Raw genomic sequence first — 8,835 nt, 5'->3', positions numbered from 1 at the left:
CTGCCTTCTCTTTACTGGCTCTTGTTGTTCCACTTTACTGGACTCTTCTTTATCTCAGCTCACATGAATAATCAGCCTTTTCCTCTGGTTATAATACTTTAAAAGTTGTATTTCTATTATTAAGTAGCTATATAAAGATATTACCATTCAAGAAATCAGTTTGCCAATTGAATGTACCTCACGATGATTGTCCCTCCATAGTCTGATCTCTGTTGCTTTTCTTAGGAAGAACATGGGATAATGGTGTCAGGATGTTGATATAGACATCCAATTTTTATTATCTCTAGCTTTTGGGGCTTCTCTTTATTTCTGTCTCGTATTCATTCCACTTCTGGCCAGCAGAGAGGAAATTATTGATGGAATTGTAACTATATCTGTTGTTGTACATTTGAAGTGTTGTTCACACTCAAAGTTGTTAACATAGCATGAGTTTTGCCCCAAAATGTCCATCTTCTGTCAAGATGTAATAATTTCTGAGGAAAAAATAATATTAACATGGCTATCAATGTAGTAATAGACATTCCCATATAATTTGTATGTCTTGGCATGGTGTTTCTACTTCACATGTATCTGCTAATTTCTTGGAGGGTAAGATATAGTTGACTGACAGTGAAAGGAAGCCAAGATAGAAATGTCTGGTCTAGTAGTGTAACTCTTTTTAGTTTTGTATTAGTATATTTCTCCTCCTCCCTCCTCCCTTCCATCCTCCTTTCCTTTCCCTTCCTTCCTTCCTTCCTTCCTTCCTTCCTTCCTTCCTTCCTTCCTTCCTTCCTTCCTTCCTTCCTCCTACCCTCCCTCCCTCCCTTCCTTCCCTCCTTCTTCCCACACCATTTCTCTTTTTGACAGCTTCTTGTTATGTGGCTCAGGCTGGCCTAGAACTCATGATTCTCTTGTTTCAGCTTCCTGAATGCTTCCCTACCATGCCTGGCCAATGACTATTTCTTTTCTTTTATAATGTAAAAAAAATTGTTACCTTTTTCTTGTGATGGCAAAAATAACAAGTATTTGTTATTGCTTTACATAAAGAAGCTTATTGTTTTATGTTAATTTTTATATGGATTGTGTTTAGGACATGTACAGTGGTCTCCAAAGATGGCTGATTACTTCTTGAACTTCCCATATGTAATTCCCTTCTTTCTGTCAAGGTGAGAAATATATCCTTTGCACTGTCCTTTGCCTTTTACCTGGGCTTGCCTTGTGGCTTGCTCTGACCAGTAGCATGTTAACATAAATGTAATGCTGGGCCAGTTCTGGGCTTGGTTTCAAAAGGAATGGCTGCTACTGATTTGGTTCCTTAAAACTCAGCTGCTATGAAGTCTAGATCATCCTGTGGTGGGGAGATCCAAGGGGAAAAAATAAGAGGCCACAGGGAGTAAAACTGAGCTATCCAGCTGATCAGACCCCACCTCCCACTGATGTCTTCCTGAACCTTTCAGCCCATCTCAGCTTCCAAGAAGCACTCAGACATCACAAGTGTCCCCACCTACCCCACAAGATGGAGAGAATCACTCTCTGGATCTATAGAGTTGTGAGAAATAATTAATAATAAATTGCTGGTCCTGGGGCTTGAAGTTAGGGCTTGAGTGCTGGTCCTGAGCTTCCTTTGTACAAGGCTAGTGCCCTCCCATTTAAGCCACAGCACCACTTCCAGCCATATCTGAGTACTTTATTGAAGGTGAGAATCTCAGACTTTCCTGCCTCAGTTGGCCTCAAACAGTGATCCTCAATCTCAGGCTGCTGAGGAGCTAGGATTAAAGGCCTGAGCCACTGCTGCCTGGCAAATTGCTATTCTTTTAAGCAAGTAGGAAAACTTTAGGGAGCTTTGCCATATTGCAGTAAATAACTAATACAATAGAAGATGGAACTACTAATACCAGAGAGTTTCCTTGAACCTCTAAGTTTGGATGTTGCTTGCAATTATTTGATAGTGCCCCCAACAAACTTAGGAAAGCAGTCTAGTTCACTTGGTAGTCTAGCTAGTGTAGTCATTTTACAGGGTTACTGGGAAAGAGCCAGCTGCTGCTGCTAACCTGGAAATGTCAAACCTTCTCAGAGTATCAGGAGGTTGGGTTATTGTTGGCTGCTGTTTTGTTACAACCTTGCTTGATCTCGAACCCACCAGATGGCCAAGGAAGAGACATTACTGAGTGGAGGGGGAAGGAAGGAACAGAATACAATTCTTTTCTTAGGGAGGGAGAGGTATAACTGACTGCTGTATCAATGTGTTAAAACCACAGTGACTTTTGCTAAAATGAAATCTGGAGATAGTAGCACCTCATTTACTGGGTGGCAGTGATCGATGTGGAGAGGGCAGGTGTTCACTTGGTGGGTTTAGATATAAATTGTAAAAGTTGTTTTTTTTTTCAGTGAAAGAAGGAACAGTGATATATTGGAAATTACAGGATGTGTATTTCAGAGCTATCTGTTTTCAATATTTCTTACCTTTTTATGGGCTCATTTCAACTGTGCATTTGAAACCAGATGGTTTATTCTTGAACTGCAAGACTGAATCTGTTAACCTTTCATGTAAATGCATTTACTCATTGAGCAGTTGGTTACTCCTACATTTTTCTGCCCAACCTTGATGATCAAGTACCAATTTTTTTCTTTCTTTTAAAAAATATTTTTGAAGAATTTTATTGAGAGTTAGCAAACCATCTGATTTGTATGCTTTAAAATGTAAAAGTCAAGAATAAATTGGCATTGCTGGGGTTCTGTGGAGGAAAGGGTTGCTACTGTTCTATAATCTCAAATTGTAAAGACGCAATTTGAGCTCTCTTCTGTGTGGGTTGACAAGTGAGCTTTCTGTGGGCTAGCATTGGTAAAACAAAGACTTAGTCAAGCTGTGAAATGCACTCAAGAGTAAACAGCAATAAATGACAAGAGGCCTGTTTTGTCAGATATGTTTTTGATGGTTGTGCAGGCTTCTGATTATGGGGAAATACGTCTGCTTCAAATCAGAATGACGGGAATCTCATCATAGTGATAGGTTGGTTTGGCTGTAAAAGACAACAGATGGAAAGCTTATCCAGAACCACTACTACTGATTTTTCCTTTCTTTTAAGCATTGTATATTCTTATTATCCTTTCAAAGCTTAGTTTCTTTCTGATTTTCGAGAATCCTTCTTAGTTTTATATAACTGCTATTTTCAGCAGCTGGCCTGCTGGGATTAGAAGTTATAAGAATTAGTGCTTAAGCTGTGTTACGCTATTTAGCCTGTGTAAAAATTAACTTGATAGAGTTCAACAAAGCTGCAGCCAATTTCAACAAACATCAAAGCTTTATCACTTAATATTTTTCTAAATATTCCTAAGAGGTTGGGGAGAGAGGGTGAGCATTAAAACAAAATTATTATCTCTTGGTAAATTATCAGGGTAGAGGAAAATAAATAAATATGGAATTAAAGTGCTTTATAGGGAGTGAGATTCAATGCCTTGAGTTGCTTGATGGATGTAAATGTGGAAGGTGAATATGACCATAGATGAAGGGAAACATCTTTACAATCTGACTTCTGTGCATTAGGAAGATGGGCTATAGTTCTATCTCTGTAAATCCACTGGGGTCCTGTCTCTCTCATAACCACATTCAAACCTCATCGATATAAAGATCTCAAGGACATTAACTTCAAATAAAGCTTTTCCTTCTAATGTGCCTTAAAATTACTTTCCTTCTAAAATGGTGCTGTGATTGTAACCTCTTCAATTGTGCATAGCAGAGTTCTCACATCCTAGGGACAGAGTTGAAGATTGTCTGACAGCTTAATTGATTTGTATTTAGTGTTCTTTGGCATATAAATTTGGGCTAAATATATCTGTTGGCAGTGATTTCATTTTAGCTATGGAAGAGCTCACAGTCATTGCGTATGGGAGTCTTTCTGTTTAGTAAGACTTTGGAGAGTTCCTGTGGGTGATTATAGAATCTTATTCTTATTTGTTATTATTTCATTGCCTGTCAGAAAGTAGATTTAGTAGTTTTAGGGGAAAAACATCAATAAAAGCTGCCTGTTTTCAGGATCTGATTTCATTTATTAGCAAGAAATATTGATGTTAGTGGACAGAAACTGTTTAGATTTTTCTTCTTGTCCAAAGGAGAACAAAGTGGCATCCATTTCTGTAACAGAGGCTGGCTTGGAGCCTGTTAATGTTACACACTTATGTGTGCAATCACCATTCACACACTTTTTGTCTTGCTATTTAGTATCTCACTGAGTAGTCAACCTGCCCTTACAGTATATAACACATGTAAATTTTAATCTGTGATTTTGTTTTAAAAACAGCATTAGTCATTTAAAATATGAAGTCAGAATTGGTGAAAATTCATGTAAGATGTATATTATCTCAGCACTTTTCTTCCTATTTATAATTTAATTGGAGCACTTAAAAATTTAATCTATTCATTAAGTTTTCTTCATGTTTAACCCTAGCATTAAGGAATTTTGTAACCAGAACTTGTTAAAATCATGGAAATTTTAGTATTTAGGCTAGCTGTACATATTGGTTGAACTTGAAATCTTTCAAATACTCATTTGCTTTGATTACAGACAGACAAAATATTCTGCTGAATATATTACTGCATGTGTTAGTGTGTAACAGTAAGACACAAAAATCAATAGTCTATGTTTTTGATTAGAGGATTTGATGGAAGAGAAAAATGTGTGTACAAAGGCAGCCCAGATTAGAAAAGAGACTTCTTATAACAATGAGATGTACAAGACACTATGTTGAAAACAAACTTTACAACTTGGTGGGGGGCGAGGGAGGAGTTGGGGAGGTGGGGAGGGAAGGGATGGTAGGGAAAAAAAAACAAAGGAAGAGGTAACAATGCTCGATAGGAAATGTACTTATTACCTTACTCATGGAACTGTAACCCCTCTGTACAGTATTTTCACAATAAAACACACATATATAAAAGAAATAAGATGTGATGTGAGAGTGATGTGAGAATACTTGAGCAAGTGAAAGAGCATTCTTTGTTCTTGGATAAGTCAACTCCATATTGTAGAGATGTCAGTTCCTACTATTTTAATAAACTGGTTCAATATAATCTCAGTGACACTGATTACTATTTTCTTTTTGGAGTTAGACAACTTGGTGACAAAGTTCAGGGGAAAAGATCATGAGAAAAGGAATCAGGAAGTCCCATGCAGAGGAACAGGAGTGAGGAACTATGAAAATGTTCTCAAGCCGTTTCTAATTAAACTAACACAGAACTGGCATGTGACTAGATGGTCTAACGGTACAGTTCTAATGGTAAAAATTATAGGAAGAAACATTTAGATATTAAAATTTAACATCTAATGATGATGATACCTACAGTTTTTGCAGAAAGACAATTTAAAAAAAAATAAGTGGTGGTGAGAAAACAGACATAAAATTGGATCTATACTTTACATAAAGCACTAGGATGAATTGCAAATAGATAAGAGATTTAAATATATGAAAATGAAACCAAGTACCAGAATACAGCATCAGGAAATTTCTCTGTAACTTTTGTGTGGGAAAACTTTTTAGAAGTAAAAAGATGGAAGATCGTTCAATTTGAATTTGTGTGGGATAAATTTGAGCTTTTGCATGGGATAAATCATCAGAAAAGACAAAAGGCAAATTGCCAATTAGGATAATATATTTACATCTTGGACAATAGACAAAAAGCAAATTTACATAATACATAAAGGAACTCATAAAAAGCAAAGGTTGGTGGGGAGATGGTAGAAACTTGATTTTTTAAAAAAATGGGCAAAAGATGTAAGCAGTTTATGGAGAAAGATTCCTAATGACCCTGAAACATATGAAAAGGACTGCAAGTACATTTTTTTTACCTTTCATATTGGCAAAAACATAAAATGGCTACATAATTCAGTCGTGGGCAATCCCACATTCTCTTTTATTGTTCTGAGGCTAAATGTCACAACCTCTGTGGAGGGAAATAATACCTGTTGACTACTTTCAGGGATATGCTTTGAAGGTTTGTGTATACAAACATAAAATAACAGATGTAGAAGGACATTAATTGTGTCATTTAATTTTTTTTTTGTGGTCATAGGGCTTGAACATAGAATCTGGGTGCTGTCTCTGAGCTTTTGCACTCAAAGGCTAGTGCTCTACCACTTTAAGCCACCACACCACTTTGGGTTTTTTTGGTGGTTAATTGGAGTTAAGAGTCTTATGAATTTTGCTGCCCAGGCTGGCTTCAAATCGCAACCCTCAAATCTCAGCCTCCTGAGTTTCTAGGATTATAGGCAAAATATTTATTTTTAATTAGCATATATCAGTTGTGCATATTAATGGGTTCTGTGTGCTATTCCAACCATCCATAAAACAGCACTGATCTAAGGTAGGTTCTCTTTTTCCACTTCCTTCTCCTGCTTTCCCTATCTCTAACAGTCACTATTCTATGTTCAGGTAGACTGCTTAATTTTTAGCTTCCAAATATAAATATTCTCTATTTGTCTTTCTTGGTGTAGTTTATTTGACACAGTGTCCTAATGTTCTATCCATTTTGCTGCAAATGGGTCATAGTAAAACTTCAAGATATATAAATTCCTAATTAAAAAGTTACTTGAGTACAGCACAGAGGAAAGAGAAGAGATGGCTCAAAAATAATTGTACTTGGGGTTGGGAAGGTGGCTCAGTGGTAGAGTGCTTGCCTTGCATGCATGAGGCCCTGGGTTCGATTCCTCAGCACCACATAAGCAAAAAGAAAAAAGCCGGAAGTGGCGCTGTGGCTCAAGTGATAGAGTGCTAGCCTTGAGCTGAAGAGCTGAGGACAGCGCCCAGGCCCAGAGTTCAGGCCCCATGACCGGACCCCTCCAAAAAATAATAATAATTGTACTCATTACCTGATTCATGTAACTGTAACCCCTCTGTATATCAACTCTACAATACAATAAAAATGTATTAGGAAGCCATGAAAAAGCCCCTGTAAGTTGACATTAATGTCTATAATTTATACAACTTATGAGTGAAAAAAGAATTGTAAAATAATGCATATATTTGGAATAAGGAAATTCTGATTTTTTTCCCCAATGACCTCTCTTTCCTGGTGTTTATGATTCAGATAGTCTCCTTTGGGGATGGTTGGACTTTGTAAATTATTTTTCACAAGTAGATTACAGCAAACATGATGGGATATTTCTTTATTTTTTTATCCTTCCCTCCCCCAAGATGCCATTTCTATCACCCTATAATACTTGCTGTTATTTTGTCCTTGGGCGTTTCCTGCCATTATTGTGTGAGAGAAGCTAGGTCCTCATCTTAGTGGCTTGTGAGAAATGCAATCATGCCAGCCACCAATGAGTGGGTTTGAAAGTGTTTCATGCTTTAGTGGAACATTGGGAAGACTGCGGCTGTGCCCACAGCTTGGTTGGAACTCTGTATGTGATGCTGAGATGCTCCACATAATGCTCTCATGTCATGCGAGGCCTCACAACAGTGGAATGCCTACCTCAGAATGTCTACCTCAGGAATCCAGAATGCCTGGACCTGTAGAAATAGATATAAAATTGCTAAATTTTATGGTAACAAGTTAGGTAGTTATAGATAATGGATATAGTATTTTTATTTTGCTTAATAAAGGAAAGATACATAATTTATTTTTGTAAAAAAGACACATGGGAAAATAAATGAGAAGTATCGGTCAGTGTGAGTATCTGAAAAATTATTAATGGGTTCATGCTTTAGGACTCAAGATCTGAGCAACTTGAACACTTAAGTGTATAAAGTGCTACTTTCAGCTTTGACCTAGTCTCATTTTAACATAACCATAAACGTATTTATAAGGTACCATGTGATTTTTTTTGTTGCTTTGTATGTCCTTCCCCCATGGTATAACCCCTGTTTTCACTGTATTTGATGTTGGTATAATTTGGGGAGGGGAAGGGAAAAAACAAATTGTTTAAATAGGGATACAGGTTGACCCATTGCAACATGAGATGTACAAGATGTTATGTCAAAAAAATGAACTTTACAATTTAGGTGTAGGGGTGGGGAGTGGTGTAGTTGTGGAGATGGGAGGGAAGGGATGGTAGGGGAAAAACAAAGGAGGAGGCCACAATGCTTGATAAGAAATGTACTCATTACCTTGTTCATGTAATTGTAACCCCTCTGTAGAGTATTTTCACAATAAAAAATTTAAAAAATAAAAAATAAAACCACAGAATGAATTTGCATACAGATTTCCTGGGAATCTGATTCATAATAGAACTTGAAATGGCTTTCTGCTTCTGGTAATATTTTGGCTTTCATTTGTGCAGACATTCCAAAGGAGAGTTTGACTTGTCTTCTCTTATATGACTTGATTTTTGTCACTTCTTTTAAAGTTTCTCTCTCCCTCTCTGTCTCTATGTCTCTGTCTCTCTGTCTCTGTCTCTCTGTCTCTGTCTCTGTCTCTCTGTCTCTGTCTCTCTGTCTCTGTCTCTCTCTGTCTCTCTCTCTCTCCCTCTCTCTCTCTCCTTCTCTCTCTCTCTCTCTCTCGCTTTTGCCAAAATATAACTATTTTAGAAACTTAACAAGTATTTGAGAAAATTTGGGCATTTTTGAAGATCTGTACAACTATTTCCCCCAAAGAGGTACTTTTCTTTTACTGAATTTCCCAATCAAGAGAAAATGTAATTTACTAATATTAAGTAGGTTTTATGTTTCAGTATTCCTTTCACAAGCTCTCAAAACCTGCTGCATCATACCAGTTGTTTAGGAAAGGGCTGCCTGGCTAGACACAAAGATAATGGATCAATGAGGCTTTTGTGGAAGAGCCAAAAGACACTCTTTTTTTGAAATTCTCTGAGGGAATTTATAGGTGTAAAGAACATCCTTTTGAAAAGTCTGAACATCTGAACA

This window comes from Dipodomys merriami, unplaced genomic scaffold (genome assembly GCF_024711535.1).
Source record: "Dipodomys merriami isolate MVZ:Mamm:240054 unplaced genomic scaffold, mDipMer1.0.p SCAF_1, whole genome shotgun sequence".
In the NCBI taxonomy this organism is placed as follows: Eukaryota; Metazoa; Chordata; class Mammalia; order Rodentia; family Heteromyidae; genus Dipodomys; species Dipodomys merriami.
This window is presented reverse-complemented; position numbering follows the sequence as displayed.